The 17,657-nt window shown below is 37.6% G+C and overlaps 1 protein-coding gene across 2 annotated transcripts in view; it reads right to left on the reverse strand.

Moving 5' to 3' along the window:
* Positions 1-17,657, reverse strand: part of Cenpp (centromere protein P) — a 228,091-nt gene that overhangs the window by 34,865 nt on the left and 175,569 nt on the right. The window lies entirely within an intron of this gene.

The following is a 17,657-nucleotide window of genomic DNA, read 5'->3' on the forward strand; positions in this document are numbered from 1 at the left end:
GGGAACTACGAGGCTGGGAGTGAGCCGCCGGGGCAAAGACCGGCGCTCAATATTAGTTCTTTAAACGTCTGGCAGAATTTATCAGTGAAATCCAGTACATTTAACAGGGCTAGGGCTTTCTCCACTGGGAGGTTTCTGATTCAGTTTCTTTACTAGATGTGTATGCATCCTACTTCATGATTTAATCTTGCTGGGTGTTGTGTTTCTACAAATTTTTCCATTCCACCTAGGCTATTTAATTTGTTACTAACAATAGTACTCTGATAATAGTAACTGATAATAGTATCTCAGTAATTTTTCATTATTGCAGAATCACAAGTAGTATTTCGATGTTCATTACTGATTTTGTAACTTCAGTCTGTTTTTCTTGCATTAAATGTTAATACACAATGTTTTATTTGTGTCATGCAATCTTTCTGATTTAAAGTCTATGTAGGCTGATATTAATATAACCATCCTAGCTCTTTTGGTTTCCATTTGCAAGTCATATCCTTTTCTGTTCTCTTACCTTCAAGCTGTTTGTGTCCTTGGATTTGAAGGGAGGCTCTCCTTTTTTGTCTTTTTGAGACAGGGTCTCGCTATGCAGTTCAGGCTGGCCTTCAGCTCACTTTGCAGCCCAGGCTGGCCTCAAACTTGCAACGATCCTCCTGCCTCTGCCTTCTGAGTGCTGAAATTACAGGTGTGTGCCACCAAGCCTGGATATGAAGTAAGCCTCTTACAGACAGCATATAGTCAAATCATTTAAACATGTATTCTGCCAATTATGTCATTTGATTGGAAAATTTAATCCATTTAAATTTAGGGTAATTAATGATAAGACAGATTTACTTCTGTCAGTTTGCTATTTGTTTCTATACTCCTTATAGTATTTTTTACATTACTTTTTTTACTTAGTTGACTTTTTGTAAGAAGACTTTTAAGCTCTTTTCTTATTTCCATTTGTGTACATTCTGTAGCTATTTTCTTTGTAGTTACCACGGGGTTACTTTTAGTATTCTAAAGTTGTTAACAGTCTAATTTGAGTTTATACCAGCTACACCTCAACAATGTATGAAAACTCTGCTCCTTTAATAACTCTGTCCCCACCCTTTGATTGTTGTCAGAAAATGATGTCTTTATACACGGTGAGTCCCAAAACATAAATAACTCACTGAAATGCATTAGTATCTTAGATTATGTAGAATATGTAGAGTTCTGGCTTTCTGGACTAACAATGTTTAAAGTCATAATCTCAAGCTATGGATGATGGTACACGCTTGTAATCCCAGCACTCTGGAAAGCTGAGCAAGAGGAATGCAAGTTCAAGTCCAGCCTGGGCAACTTAGCAAATCTTGTCTCAAAATAAAACAATAAAAAAGGACTGGAAAGTTGGGCATGGTGTGCACATGCCTGTAATCCCAGCACTCAGGAGGCTGAGGCAGAAGGATTGCCGTTGTTGTAGGCAACTAAGTTAGATAAAATATTACAGGCAGTCAGGGGTAGGCCCTCAAAGGAGCCAGTGCAGAAGACAAGATGCCTTGCAACTGTGGGGGTGACAGGCACCTCTGCTGTGGGCCAAACATCAATGCAGAAGATAAAACAACACCCACATACTTCCTTAAGGATAAACATCAGGGACTGATATTCTAACTAGGTCTCTATAACCTTGAGGAAGCCAGCAAGAGTCACTAACTCAGCGGCCTACAGAAAAGCCCCCGTTTTGTATTCATGCCCACTTGCTACCTGACTTGCTTTCCCATTTGATCCCAATTTAGTCAATTTTACCTGAACAGTTATACTCGTAATCTTATTGGTTGACCACAGTTTCGTCTCTCCTCATACCCACCTTTTGATTTCCCCTTCTTCCCACTTTGGACCCACCTCGTGTCATAGATTTGCTCTATAAAAAGGCAGGTTCCTTGGCAACCCACTTGGGTCCCCTTCTGCCTCTCTCTGGGACAGATACTTTCTTTCTCTCAATAAAATATGTTCTGCTTTTAACCTCTGTTGTTACTAAAATTCATTCTTCAGTTTTGGAGAACACAAACTCATACTAGTTATCCAGCAGGTTGGGACTTTTTTTCCCTTATATCACTGTGAGTTCAAGGCCAGCCTGGGCTACAAAGTGAATTCAAGGCCAGCCTAAACAGCACAGTGAAACGCTGTCTCAAAAAGACAAAAATAAAATAAAATAAAATAAATAAATAAAAAAGGGCTGGGGATGTAGCTCAGTATGAAAGTGAGAGGGCTCTGGGTTAATCCCAGTACTGGGGAAAAAAGAAGACAAAATACAGAGTTACAACCAATTATTACAGTAATATAAGCTCTTATAAATGACCATATACACTATTTACCTTGTTGAAATGTTGATTAATTCCTATGGCTTTGAGTTACTGTCTAGGTTCCCTCGTTTCACCTTGCAGGGCCCCTGGAGCATGTCTTGCAGGCCAGGAGTAGTGAACCCTCTCATTATATATCTTAACTTGGCCCTCATTTTGAAGAACAGTTTAGCTGGGTATGGGTTCCTTGCTTTTCATTTTTTCTTTACCACTTTGAAAATGTCAGCCCATGGCCTTCTGCCTTCTCTGAACTGGTGCCTTTCTTGGGACATGTGTGGTCATATTCTAATTTCTCCTGTATACAGTTGTTTTTTATGTTCTCATCTTTACTGTGTGACTCCCAAAGGAAGAATGAGAAAAAAGAAAAAGAAAAAACACCAAGATGGTGGCAAGGGTAGTGGTGGCCCTGGGGGCCTTGGAAGCTGCAGCCCCTGGAGGGACTTGCAACAGCATGGGAGGGGTGACCACAATGGCTGCCTAAGCCTGCACCTCTGTGCAGCAACCAGGGCACGAACGCCTGGTTGCAGGAGAGTGCTGGCCCCTACACGCTGCATTTGGGTTACTCCAGTAACATGGGAACAGCTGTCTGCTGGGGCTGGGATGGGGATTGGGAGCTACTACTGTGCTCAGAGCTGAAATTGACCAAATTAATCCTAATTTACTGCCCAAGCCTTGTTCTGGATATTGTAAGCCTTCAGGAATCTCCACAATTCCAAAACAATTACATCAGAGAGATTCTGTCAGTGCAACTGTTGCCTACATGGGGAGACAGATTCTTGCTACTTCTTACTCTGCATGTCCTCAGAATCCTCTAATATACAGTAATTTAACCAAACATCTATTGCTGATCATCCAGGTTATTTATAATTTTCCACTATTTTACACATTACAATAAATAGTCATATAAGAAACCACTGTATACTTGTAGAAAAATTTTTGGAAAAAAAAAAAAAAAGATCCTCCTAAAAGCCAGGTGTGGTGGTGCACGCCTGTAATTCCAGCACTCGGGAGGCTGAGGCAGGAGGATCGTTGTAAGTTCAAAACCAGCCTGGGCTACAAAGTGAGCTCAAGGCTAGCCTGAACTGCATAGCTAGACCCTGCCTCAAAAAGACAGAAAAGAAAAAAATTTTGTGGGATAGAGTTCTAGAAGTACAATAGCTTAACATTTAGTAAAGATGGATAAAATGACCTGAAGTTTATAATTTTATATTTCTAATAATGTAGGAAAGTCTACTTATTTATTTATTTATTCATTCATTCATCAGGACATGTCTGTAATACATAATGATTGCTTTGCTTGTGACGAGTTGGGACAGGCACACAACACATCTTAATTCTTAATTTTTTTTTAAAAAAATCCCTTTCTTGTGCCCTCCTTCCCCCTCTGTCTCCTGGTTGTCTTTCCATACTGAAAAGATCTATCTCACTATTTTGTATTATCCATATTTTATTTTGTTCTCTATTTATAGTTTGGGTTTCTTATATAAGAGAAACCATGTAATATTTAAGCTTGTATGGTCCCAAAGTGCATTCATCTTCTTACAAATGACTCAAATTGATCCTTCTTTATGGCAGAGTAGCACTCCATTGTGCATAAATACCACGTTTTCTTAATCCATTCATCTGTTGACAGATCCACTATATATGTCACTTCTGTGTTGTGCTGCTGTAAACATGGATGTGCATGTATCACTGTAACATAATATCTTTGACTCTTTTGGGAAGATACCTAGAAGAGGAATATCTGGGTTGAATGGAATTTCTTGTTTTAGTTTTTTGAGGAATCTCATATTGATTTCTATAATGGCTGCACTAGTTTACAGTCCTACCAACAATGTAGAAGGGTCTGCCCAAAGCCTTGCCATCATTTCTTATCTGGTTTCTTGGTGACAGCCATTCCTTCTGACTCAGATGGAATCTTGGTATTGTTTTAATTTGCATTTCTTGGAGAGGTTGAACATTTTTTTTTTCATGCATTTATTAACCATTTGTATTCTTCTGAGAAGTGTCTGTTCATTTCAGTTGCCAATTTTTGATCGTATCTTTTATTGGGGGGTCTAATTTCTGAGATCTGCATATATTCTAGAGATTAGTTCTCTCAGGAAAAGGTAGAAAAAATTTCTTTTCCCATTCTGTAGGTTGTCTCTTCACTCTTGCTTGTTTCCTTTGCTCTGCATAATTTTTAATTCAATATGATCTTATGTGTTAATTCCTTTGCTCTGCATAATTTTTAATTCAATATGATCTTATGTGTTAATTCCTTTGCTCTGCATAACTTTTAATTCAATATGATCTTATTTGTTAATTCTTTATAGTATTTCTTGTGCAATGGGCTTTTGTTCAGCAAAGTCTTCCCCTACACCTATGTCTTTAAGAGTTTAACCTATTTTATATTTCACTGGTTGTCTTAATATTTAGATCTTTGACCCATTTTCAGTTTAGTACATGGTGAAAAGGATCTAGATTGAATCTCCTGCATGTAAATAACCAGTTTTCCCAGCACCATTTGTTAAAGAGGCTATCTGTCCTCCAGTGTATGTTTTTGGCCCCTTTGCCAAAGCTCAGGTAGCTGAATATGCCTAGAGTTGTTTCTGCAAGCTTGATTCTTTTCCATTGATCCACATATCTTCCTTCCTTTATTATTATTATTATTTTTTTTTTTTTTGCCAATACCATGCTGTTTTTATAATCACTGCTGCTTTGTTGTATAACTTAAGTTCAGGATCATGATGCCTCCTGCTTTGTTCTTGTTGCCCAAGATTGCTTTTGCAAACTAGTTCTCTTCTAGTTCTATATGAATTTTAGGATTATTCTGTCCAGTTCAGTGAGGAATGCTATTGGCACTTTGACAGAAATTGTGTTAAATCTGTATATCAGGTCTAGTTTGACTATATTGGTCCTGCCTACAGGAATAGGGAATATCTTTCCATTCTGATATCCCATTTGATTTCCTTTGTCAGACTATTGTAGTTTTCCTTGTAGAGGAAACTTTTGGGTCTTATATGTAGAGGATCATGCCATCTGCAAATACTGATAATGTGACTCCCTCCTTTCCTCTACATGTATCTTTTATTTCTTTATCTTGCCTGATTGCTGTAATATTTTGAGTGGTATATGGAACAGGAGTGGTGATAAGAGACATGAGTCTTGATCCTGATTGTAGAGGGGAAACTTCCACTTTTCTCCATTTAATATGATGTTGGCATTAAGTTTGTCATAAATGGCTCTTATCAAATTGAGATAAGGTCCTTCAATACCTATTTTCTTCAGTTTTTTTTTTATCACAAATAAATGTTGGATTTTCTCAATGTTTTTCTGTGTCATTTGAGACAGTCATGTGATTTCTGTCCTTGTTTCTATTTATGTGATGTATTACACTGAAACATAATTGCATCCCTGGGATGAATCGTACTTGGTCATGATGTATGATCTTTGTAATGATTTGTTGCATTCTGCTCTCCAGTATCTTGTTGAGCCTTTCTGCATGTATGTTCACTAAAGAGATAAGTTATAATTCTATTTTTTGGTTGGATCCTAGCCTGGTTTGGAATTAGAGTAATGGTAGCTTCCAGAAATGACTTTAGGAGTGCTCTTTCCCTTTCACTTTCATTAAAAAGCTTGATTACTGTTGGTGATAGAACTCTGAAGTTTCTGTAAAATTTAGCAGTAAATTCATGTGGACCTGTAGTTTTCTTGGTAGTTTTTTTTTGTTATTATTTGTTTTTTATTGCTTTAATTTTATTGCCTGTTATTGGACTGCTCAAGGTATGTAAATCTTGCTAATTCATATGAATCTAGAAATCTATTCATTTCTTCCAAATTCGTGAATTTATTTGGGTGCAGATTTGTGAAGTACTTAATCTTTATTTCATCATATCTGCTGTGATTTCACCTTTTTCATTTCTATTTGCATTGATTCGGTTCTTTTCTGTTCTTTCTGTTTTTCGTAAGATTGTGTAGGAGTTTAGATATTTTGTTTACTCTTTCAAAGAACCACCTCTTCAATTCACTGATTCTTTGTTTTTCTTTTTTTTAAGTCTCAATTTCTTTAACTCTTGCTCTAATCTTTATAATTTCCTTCCTTGAACTAGCTTTGGGCTTGGATCACTGCTGTTTTTCTAGGACCATGGAGTACATCATTAGCTTATTTATTTGAACTTGCTCTGTTTTTGTGATGCAGGCATTCACAGCTATAAAGTTCCCTCTTAGGACTGCTTTCATTGTATTCCATAGGTTCTGGTATGCTGCAGTGGCATTTCATTTGATTCTAGGAACTGTATAATTTCTTCCTTGGTATCTTTTGGGTACTGCCTAATTTCTATGCGTCTCTATGCTTTCTTGGCTTTTTTCCCTGTCTTTTCTGGATTTTTGAGACAGGATCTTGCTCTGTAATTCAAGCTGGCCTTGAACTCATGACAATCCTGCCTCAGTCTCCTGAATGACTATAGGTGTACAGCATCATGCTCAGCTTTCTATGGTTTCTTTTGACATTGATTTCTGGTTTCACTGACTTAATAATATGCATGGGATAATTTCAAATCTTTTGCATTTATTTACCATGCTTTATAGGCTAGGATGTGGTATATGCTGGAGAAAGCACCATATGCTGCTGAGAATGTGTATTCTGTTGTTGGATGGAACACTGTAGACATCTATTAAGTTCATTTGTTCAAAGGTTTGGTTTAACTCTATATTGACTTGTTGATTTTTTTCATCTAGGTGACTTATTTGTGGCAGTGGGGTTATTAAGGTCTCCAATTATAATTGTGTTAGTGTTCATCTTATTTTTATTATGTCCAGTACTATTATTTTATGAACTGGGTTCATTTTGCTTGGTGAATATATGTTAACAATTGTTATCTTTTCCTGTTGAATTGTTCCCTTAGTCAGTACATAGTGAATGAGCTTTGCTTCTTCTGATCAGTTTTACCTTGAAGTCCTCTTTGTTTGAAATTATGATCACCACTCTTGCTTTTTTCTAGGTTTCCACTGATGGCATATTAAAGTGCTTATTGCAGAATTAAAAATTTTCTTCTTTTAGTTTCTCTCACTCTTGTAAATCTTGCTAAACAGCTTTGTTGTATATAATGGTCTATGATCTTAGTCAATTCTGTGGCTTCAGTACTATCCAGTACTACATTCTGAGAGATGTTATATATCTAGCCCAGGTTTCCCTTTTGATGTACAAGACTAATTTCGTTTTGTCCTAATATCTGTAGTCACTTCAGGAAATGTTATCCTACAATGAAGTTGCTTATATCAAGAACATGCTCTTCATGTAGTTGATTCCTCTTCCTTGCTTTTTCCTATATCTAACTAAATATTAAGTTCTGTTGATTTTATCTCTTAATTATATATTGAATTTCCTCTAATAGGGTAAAGACATCTCCCTTCTTTGATCACCATGACAGCCTTTAAATGTTTTGCTTCTAGACTTGATTCTTCCATTTGTTTCATAAGCCACACTACAATGAACATGAGCTTTCTAAAATACAATCCCTGTTACTTTCTTCCTCCGCAGCCTTTGTTTAAAACCTCCAACTGTCAATGTCATCTCCAAAGTCTGTTGTGTCTGGCCATTTCCCTCTAGCACTCAAACCTCAAGTCTCACAATCAAATTTGATGCCCAGCAGAGGAGAAGGAGCCTCAACAATAGCCAGCACATGAGACTAGCCATTAAACACCAAAATAAATAGTGTGTGAGCGAGGAAGATCATCTGTGTTGAATGTTGCAAAGTGCTTCTCTGACTCTCTACCAATTATATAGATGTGTCGTCTTTCGTATTTACAAAATAGTCCACATCTCCCTTATCATAGAAATGATTGGTTTTTGTTTAGTAGTGCTGGGGATTGAATCCTAGATGCTGAATCCAGGATGTTGGACAGGGTAAGCACACACTGTCCCACTGAGCTATACCCCAGCTGGATCCTGTTTGTCTGACACCTTAGTAGAGAATACTGCCTTTAATGAACTGTAAGGGTTATGAATTTTTATAATTTCAGCAATGAGCTCAAGAGGCACTCTAAAAATTTGTTGGATGACTTAACTACTGATACACATATGTCAGTCTTCAAGGAATTTATGTATTATTTGGGGGAAAATGGACACTGCCATTCATAACGGAAAGCAGGGTGAAATGAGAATTGGTGAAGTAACATGCTTGGTGTGCTGAGAAGATATCGCTTCTTGGAAGAGATGACATTTAGTGAAGCAACTGAAGAAAAGAACAGGCTATCAGAAAGTGGAAGCCTGAGGTTTTTAGAAGAATAACACTTCTTTGCCTTTTATCAGTTAAAAAAAGATTTTTTTTTTTTTTTTATGGTGTTGGGATTTGAACTTAGGGCCTTATGGGTGCTAGGCAAATGTTCTACTACTAAGTTACACACCAAGCCCCTTGTTTGCTTTTAATCTAGTTAATATTTCCCCACTGTGGTAAGATAGAGGTACACATTTGCGACTATGTGCACAAACACTCAAATTCTTCACTCTGGCAGAGAAATGCGAGGTATAAATGAGCTTTGTATTATAAAGTACTATTATTTGTATATTATTTATCTCAATAGTGTTTTGATGATGATTTTTAGTTTTTTTTTTATATTTCCTAGAAATTTCCAAATTTTCTCTTCTGCTATAATTTGATGGAAAAGCTTTAGTTTCACTCCTTTAAGACCAGAGTTTCACTTGGAGAAGATGAGAAAAGAAATGAATTATAAATGTCAATGTGATGGAGGTGTAGCTCAGTAGGTGTTATGGTTTATGTGTAGATGCCCCTTAACAGCCTCATGCACCTATAGCTGGGGCTTTTGGAAGGTGATTAGAATACAAAGGCTTATAGCTGACCTGCTGTTAGGAGGTCAGCCCTGGGAGGAAGAGGCAGGTCATGGGGGCATGACCCAGAAGGATTTGTCTCCCTTGCCAGCTCCTCCTCTCATTCTTCCTTCCTATATGCCAGGAGGCAGCAGCTTTCCTCCTCCCCAGCATTTTCCACTGTGCCATTCTGCCTGAGACTGCCAACGATGGACTCAAAACTACATAAACCTCTCCTCCTATAAGTTGCAAATGTTGGGTATTTTGTCCCAGTGATGAGGAAAGTGACCAAGAGAGAGGAGAGCATACAGTTGGAATGCACAAGACTCTGGGTTTGATCCCTGGGATTCTTCATTCCCCGCTAAAAAATGAAAGCAGGAAGTATGGAAGGGAGAGAGGGAGAGAAGATGAGAAAATCTCCTTTACATATATCCTTAAAAATAAAACTACATCATAAGAATTGCAGTCAATATTAATCTTTCCTTTTCCTGGACCCAAAAAGATTCTAAGGGAAATGAAAAAGATGACATCACCCACCAGTAATGAGGAAAAATTTAGGCTATACACAAACACACTAACTCTTGATTTATTAAGCCTCAAGTGAACATCTCTTTATTTCCCCTATGAGTGATGGGTTACATTAGTTGCCAAAGTCTTCTTTTTTCATTAAATACCTTTGTAAATATTGTGGTCACTCTGTTTAATAGCCATCTCTTTCAGACAGTAGATCACTGGAAAAGAATCCTATCCCCAGCAAATGTTAAAACTACCATATGTGTGATGCTTTCACCAACCTCACACTAAGCATGGGGTTGCAGGAAAATTACAGGGAAAAGAATAATTCTGGAGGATATGGCTGCCTGCTTTCCAAAGCAAGAATATCACATCCTAGGATGCCAGAGAGAAACAACCTAAGAAATCGCTAATGATCTTAAAACTCAGAAGACTGAGTCCCAGAAGAGGAATGTGACTCACTATGGAATGTGACTCACTATTAATGCTAAATAACAAATTCATTTAGGCAAGGGACCTGGACCAGGCCTGACTCTGCCAGCCACAGTCTGTCACCAAACTTCTCTGCAGGCACTGAGCAATCTGGTTTTCATCTGAATCCTATGAAGCTTGAGAGCATGGGGCCTTGATAGTAATGATAGTAGGTGTCTGCTAGTGTGCCCTGAAGTGTCTGCTGGGGAACAAAGTGCTGACCAGTGCACCCACCTCGAGGGTCACAGGCAAGCTAACCATGGTTCATTCTCAATTTCCCACTTATCAGCAAGACAGGCAGTTTAACTCCATGGAGCTTTACTTTCCGAAACATTTAGCTTGTGTGACGCTTCAGTTCTCCTCCTGTGTACACGGGGGGACAGGGTGCACATCACTGGGTGGAAGGATGTACTGAGTTACACATGTGCAGTGCACAGTGAGGGGCCGGGCATGGGGCACCTGGAGGTGCTCACGCATGCTGGCTCTGGTGGCTCCTTCATCACCGGCTGTGTATCGTGTGTTTGAGACTAGGTCAATGACCGACTCTGCCAATGAGCATACAGAAGAGGTCTATTCTTAAGTTATTTCAGAATTCTACAAAACTATTTACTTTTTTTTCTCTTTCTCTCTCTCTCTCTCTTTTTTTTTTTGGTAACAGGAATTTAACTCAGGGCCTCATGCTTGCCAGGCAGGTGTTGTACCGCTGAGCTATATCCCTGGCCCTCTACAAAACTATTTAAATGCTAAATAACAAATTACATTTTTAGTTTTAAGTGTACTTTTTTTTTTGGTCTTTTTGAGGCAGGGACTTGCTATACAGTTCAGGCTGGCCTTGAACTCACTTTGCAGCCCAGACTGGCTTCCAATTCATGGGAATTTTCCTGCCTCAGTCTCCTAAGTGCTGGCATTACAGGTATACGCCACCACACCTGGCTCAGATGTACTCTTATGGTAAAAATGACAACATGGTTTTAAAATTTTTTAATTTTTACTTTTTATTAGTCCATATTTGCAGCACATAATGTTTACATTCCTCGTGTGGAGTTGGCCCCTGTACATAACACATCTTCAATCTTCTTTCTAGCCCCTTCCCCTCCACTCCATCTCTTGATCCTCTTTCCATTTGAGAAAGATCTATCTCCCTATCTCTATTATTGTTTATTTTGCTCTTTATTTATAATTTGAGTTTCTCATATCAAGAGAAACTATGTGATATTTAAGCTTGTGTGTCTGATTTACTTCACTTAATATGAAAGTCTCAAGTTGCACTCATTTTCCTACAAATCACTCAAATTTATCTTTCTTTATGGCAGAGTAGTACTCCACTGTGTATAAATACCACATTTATCTGTTCATCTGTTGCTGGACATATAAGTTACTTTCAAGATTTAGCTATTATGAATTCTGCTGTTCTAAATATGAGTATGCAAAGTACTCAAGGGTAAAGGGCAACTGGGATGTGGGAAAAGAGAAGGGAAAGAAGGAAAAATCTTGTATGTATATATATACAGGATAGTTAACATAGTTCTTCTGTCTTCTCTTTCTTTGCTGAAAGAAACTGTCAATAAGTCCTTGACTGATCAATATTGCATTCCCTATCTGTTTTCATGAGAAACCACTTTGAAGATATCAATATATAACACAACAAGCACTGCTAATTTCCTACCACTTTGTTTGTAACTGTATAGTCTGTACTGTTCTTTTGCTATTTTGTAAAAGGTTGTCTGTTAATGTTTTCCTCCTTTTATTTTTAAAATAAAAAAATAAATGAGTATGCATGTATTTCTGTAATATGATGCCTTTGGCTTAATATGATTTTGTAAGAAATTATACACACCAAATGTAGTTTCCTTTGTACAGAGTTTTTACATAGTGTGAACTTTTCCTGACTTTTTTTCTTGCTATGTAGTTCAGGCTGGCCTTGAGTTAACTGTGCAGCCCAGGCTGGCCTTGAACTCATGACAATCCTCCTGCCTCAGCCGCCCAGGTGCTGAGATTACAGGTGTGCACTACCACACTTTTTTTTGTTTGGAGGCAGCACATGGCTTGGGTAGGAGAGATGCGCAGCACACTCCATGCTGCTTCCTTCCTGAGGCACCATGGACAAGTATAAGAGAACTCTGAGGAGCTCAAGATTCTAAATCTGAACGTGGGTTCTGAGGCTGTCATGAAGAAAATTTTTTAAATTAGGAATGAAATGTAATTTATATAACTGCTAGCTTGTTATATAACTTTTATACATTTAGTATATCACATTGCCTCAACTCCTACTTCCTTTCACATGAGGAGTATTTCCAGCCTTCTTGACTGAATATCAGTGTAGCAGAACAGGAAATCCAACAAAGCCTAAACAAAGAAATGACAAGCCTGAAGAAAACCTGTCATATTTAGTGTAGTGTCTTACAATTTATTCATTTTCAAAAAGTGAGAAACTGGCCTGTTTCATTAGATTATTTCCTCTTACCAAGTCTTTAGTGCCCCAAAGCCTAAAGGCTCAACCAAAAAAGCTCAATTACTGAGAATAAACTCAGTAAAGATATAGGATACAAAAATCAACATATTAAAAATAAGCAATTTTTATAGACTAATGGTAATCTGAAAAGAAATCAAGGAAATAATCCTACTCAAAATCACTTACAAAGTCCATTTAAGAATAAATCTTAGTACGAAGATCTTGGGTTCAATACCCAATATGGGGTGTGGGGAGGAAAAGACAGAACACGAGGAAGAAGATGAGGGGAAGATGAAATTTAACTATGAAAGTAACATATCTCTACATTGAAACCTATAAAATATTGATGAGCTGGGCAATGGAGTTCATGCCTGTAATCCTACCAGAGCAGAGGCTAAGGCAGGAGGGTTGCTGTGAGTTTGAGGCTAGCCTGGGCTATATAGTGAGTTCAAAACCAGCCTGAAATACACAGTGAGACCCTGTCTCAAAAAAAGCAAAAAACAAAACAAATGCGCCCCCAAAAAAACCCAGAACAGAAACAGAAGACCAGCTTTAACTACATCGTCAAACCCTGTCTTAACACCCTCTCAAAAAGATGATGAGTGAGGGCTGGACATTTAGCTCAGCGGCACAGCGCCTGTCTGGCAAGCGCAAGGTCATGAGTTCGATTCCTGGTACCAGGAAAAAAAAAAAAAAAAAGATGATGAGTGAAATTAAAGGTAACACAAATAAATGGAAAGGTATCCCATATCATGTGTTCATAGATTAGAAGAATTAATATTGTTAAATATGTTCATACTATCCAGCAATCTGTAGATACAAATACATAGAAAGATGTCCCATATTACATTTTTTCCATTAGAAAATACTGGTAAAATGTTCATACTACTCAATGCAATTTACAGATTCAAAGCAATTTCTATGAAAATCTGAACGCCATTCTTCACATTAAAGGAAAAACAACTCTAAAGTTCATATGAAACCAACAAAGGCTCCAAATGGCCAGAGGACTCTTGAGCAAAAAGAACAAAGTTGGGAGCATCATACTATAGAACCTGAAAATATACTACAAACCTATAGTAACAAAAAGAGCATAGCATTGGCGTAAAAACAGACACAGAATGGAACAATGGAACAGAATAGAGAGTCCAAAAATAAGTCCATAAATTTACAACTAACTTGGACAAGGTGCCAAAAGCACAATGAAACAAGGAGTCTCAATAAATGATATTGGAAAAATGATAATCACATGTGGAAGAATGAAATTAGACACCTACCTCACACCATATGCAAACATACACTCAAAATGTTTTAAAGATTTACATGTAAGAGCCCAAACTAAAACTACTAGAAGAAAGCACAAGAAAAAAGCACCATTACATTAGTCCAGGCAACACTTTTTTTCATATGACTCCAAATGCATAAAAGTGGAAAGAAGAGATTACATCAAACTAAAAAGAAACAATCAAAAGAGTAGAGACAACTACAGAATAAGAAAAATAGTTGCAAACTATATACCTGAAAAGGGATTAATATTCAACACATGTAAGGAACACAGCTTAATAAGAAGGAAACAACCCCATGAAAAATGGGCAGATGACCAGAACAGGTATTTCTCTAAAGACACACAAATGACCAACAGGCATACAAAAAACCAATCCTTAATATTTCTCATCATCAGGGAAATGCAAACTTAAACCACAATGAGATGTTACCTCACATTAGAACAGTAATTAGAAAAACACAAAAGATAAGTGTTGGTGAGGATGTACAAAAAGGAGAAACTTGGCACATACTTGATAGGAATACAAGTTCATATAGCCATTATGGGAAACCCTATACAAGTTCCTCAAAAAATTAAAAATGTAACTACTATATGTTCCACCAATTCCACTAAATACATATGCAAAGGAAATAAAATCAGCATATCAGAGAGATATCCTATTTCTGAGACTGGCTTCATATAAAATGTCCAAAATTCAGCTATTCCTGGGGAATAATATCTACCAAGTTATTATATGATAAGCAGTTGAACCCTTAAAACAATAACTCATTAGTACTTTAGACCAGAGGGTGAAAATACTGAAAAGATGACGTGAATAGCTTCTGAAAGAACTATCCCAAGCCAGGCATGGTGGCACATGCTTGTAATCCCAAGACTTGGGAGGCTAAGGCAGGAGGATCATTGCAAGTTTGAGACCAGCCTGGGCTACAAAGTGAGCTCAGGGCCAGCCTGAACTGAATAGCAAGACCTCGTCTCAAAAAGACACACACACACACACACACACACACACACACACACACAGAGAGAACTACCCCAGAGTTTGAATCTTCATAAGCAGACCACCGTGTTACATCAGGGCTTATGTCTTTTTGGTGACCAATGGTATGCTCCTGCAGAGCACTGTCAGAGCCAAGTTTCAGGACATAATTATGCCTGCAGTAATAAAGCGGGTAGGAGCAAACATAATACCAGCATTTTCCATGTACCACTGTGGTTAAAATAGTTTCTGCAAAAGGACTCATATAGCAGTCCATTAAACCACAAATTTTTAGAGCAGTGATCTCAGAAACTGTAATTCTTTTTCTTGGGTGGTGGTGGTACTTGGAATTGAACCTAGGGCATTGAACATGGTAGGTAAGTGCTCTACCAGTCACATCCCAGGCTATAAATTGTACAGTTTGGTTTCCTGCAACTTTGTTGATCTCAGTATGAGAAAGTTATTCTTCTATGCTATTACTTTAAAAGTTAATTCTTCTGAGTGCTTATATTTTTTAGATGCTATTTGTTACTCATCTGGTTATATAAAGCTCAAAACATTATCAAAACAGAATTACAGAGCAAAATTGTCTCTATAATTCCATCACCTGGAGATAACTACTATTAACAGCTTTTATTTCTTCCAATTTATTCTCCAGTAAGAAGCTAAAATATATGTATCAAAAGAAGGCAAGATCACAATGTATATGTGGCTATGGAAACTTCTTTTTCCTCTTGGTGTAATGGGGCCAACTATGCATGCCAGTATTAACAGATATTTCAGTCTCCTGATAGCTTTATGGTAGTCCATAGCTCTCTATTAATATGTGACTGCATTATTCCATGGTTACAGTACTTCAAAATACATGAACCACACTTCAACACAAGACAGATGTTTTCTATAGTGGATTCCTAAAAGTGAAATGTGCAACAGATAGTATAGCTATTGCCAAGCTGTTCTCAAAGAACACAAGGGTTCCTGCCTGCCCTCCTCCCTTAACCCACCTCCCCTGGGACCAATACACAATGTCATCAACACCAAAAACATGTATTTCAAATCAGGCCACTATTTTTAGCAGTAATTGATAAGCCTGACTATACGTTGGATTTATTAAGATAATTTTCAAAAATACTAATGCCTAAACTCTACCCTTAAAGTTTTGTCCTTAACATTTCACTCTGGCCATGAAAAAAGCTATTTTAACTTACATTTGTTGACTTACATTTGTTTACTGAAGTTGAGAAACTATTTACTTTTGTATAATGACCACTGATACTTCCCTCTTCTATGAACTGATTTAATGGCTTTTGCTCATTTATGAGTTGAGTTGCTAATCTTTTACTTTTTGTCTGCTATGACTTTGGGCAGCAGCCCAAAGATTGAACCCAGAGCTTTTACACTGAGCTGTATCCCTAGACCTGTTTTTATTTTTTTGTCTTTTTTTGAGACAGGGTCTTGCTATGCAGTTCAGGCTGGCCTTCAACTCATGATGATCCTCTTGCCTTAGCCTCCAGAGTGCTGGAATTACAAGTGTGCACCACCATGCCTGGCATGTTTTTATCTTTTATTTTGAGATAGGGTCTTACTAAGTTGCCCAGGTTGAGTTAAGAATTTTCCATCCTCCTATTTCAGTCTCCCAGAGTGCTGGGATTACAGGTGTGTACCACCATCCATGGCTTGGCATGACTTTTTAATTGAGAAAAATAAATTTCTTTCAAAATTTTCAGGAATTTATCCACTTTTTTATTTCTAGAGTTGATGTTGAACAGGGTGAAGTTACTGCAATCCAGGAACTAATATTTACTTTTGTCCCTGTCTCCTTGACGCCAGCCATCTACTGCACTGAACTCTCACCAGGCCTTTCATGTTACATGTCCTTGTATTTCAGTCATGGGACATTTTCCTAAATTGTTTCTTTATTGATTTACATACTTTTTTGTTTTGTTTTTCTGGAACTCCTGACTAGATATATGTTCAATGTCCTCATCCGGTTCTTTATTTGTATTTCTGTTTTTCATCTATTTTTCTGTCTTTAGCCTTATTAGGAGTGACCTTAACCTTTATCTCCTAATATGACCATCGAGTTTCTCATATGTTTTAAAGTTTTTCATCTCCAAAGTTATCATGGAAGAGTCCCCAGGGGAGGACCCATATATAATTTCACAATCTTTCCACATGTTTGATAATACTGAGCTATCTGCTCATGACTAAGAATTCAAAATTAAAATACTGATTAAAAGCTCCAAACATACAGATGAAGCTTTTCAAGTTTGTGCTTGGAGCTGGGCTGTGTTTGCAGCTACCTTGGACTTTGGACATGGGCTCCCCGTTCACCAGGGTTGAGGCTCTAGTTTGCATGCAAATATTGAATGCTCAGAACAAATCCTGGAGACATCAGTAGGACTAGGGTCCTCTTCCCTGTGCCATTTGAGTAGTTTCCCAGCCAACCTCACTGCTCCCAGAATCTGTGTTTTCCAGACCTGAAAGATCCACAGAGTTCTCCTTTCCCATATGTTTTTGGCTGTGGTGGCTTCCTTCAAATGGAGCCCATCTGCTTTCAGCCTCCAAGGAACTTTTCAAAATTTCTTGTCTTCTACGATCACAACTTGCTATTTTGCAGTGTTCTTTTACATTTTAAAAAATTGTGTTTCTCTGTATTTTAAGAAATTTGTGTGGTCCATGTACTTAATTTATTATCTTAATTTCGTCTATACAGGTGATTTTAAGAATTTGTGAAAACAGTAATTTAGCTCTTATCTGTCAAATAATTTGGACCCCTGAAGAAGAATTTAAGATTTTTTGCTGGGGGGCTGGGGATTTAGCTCAGCGGCAAA

Source organism: Chinchilla lanigera, unplaced genomic scaffold, assembly GCF_000276665.1.
Source record: "Chinchilla lanigera isolate Chin_1 unplaced genomic scaffold, ChiLan1.0 scaffold00114, whole genome shotgun sequence".
Classification (NCBI taxonomy): domain Eukaryota; kingdom Metazoa; phylum Chordata; class Mammalia; order Rodentia; family Chinchillidae; genus Chinchilla; species Chinchilla lanigera.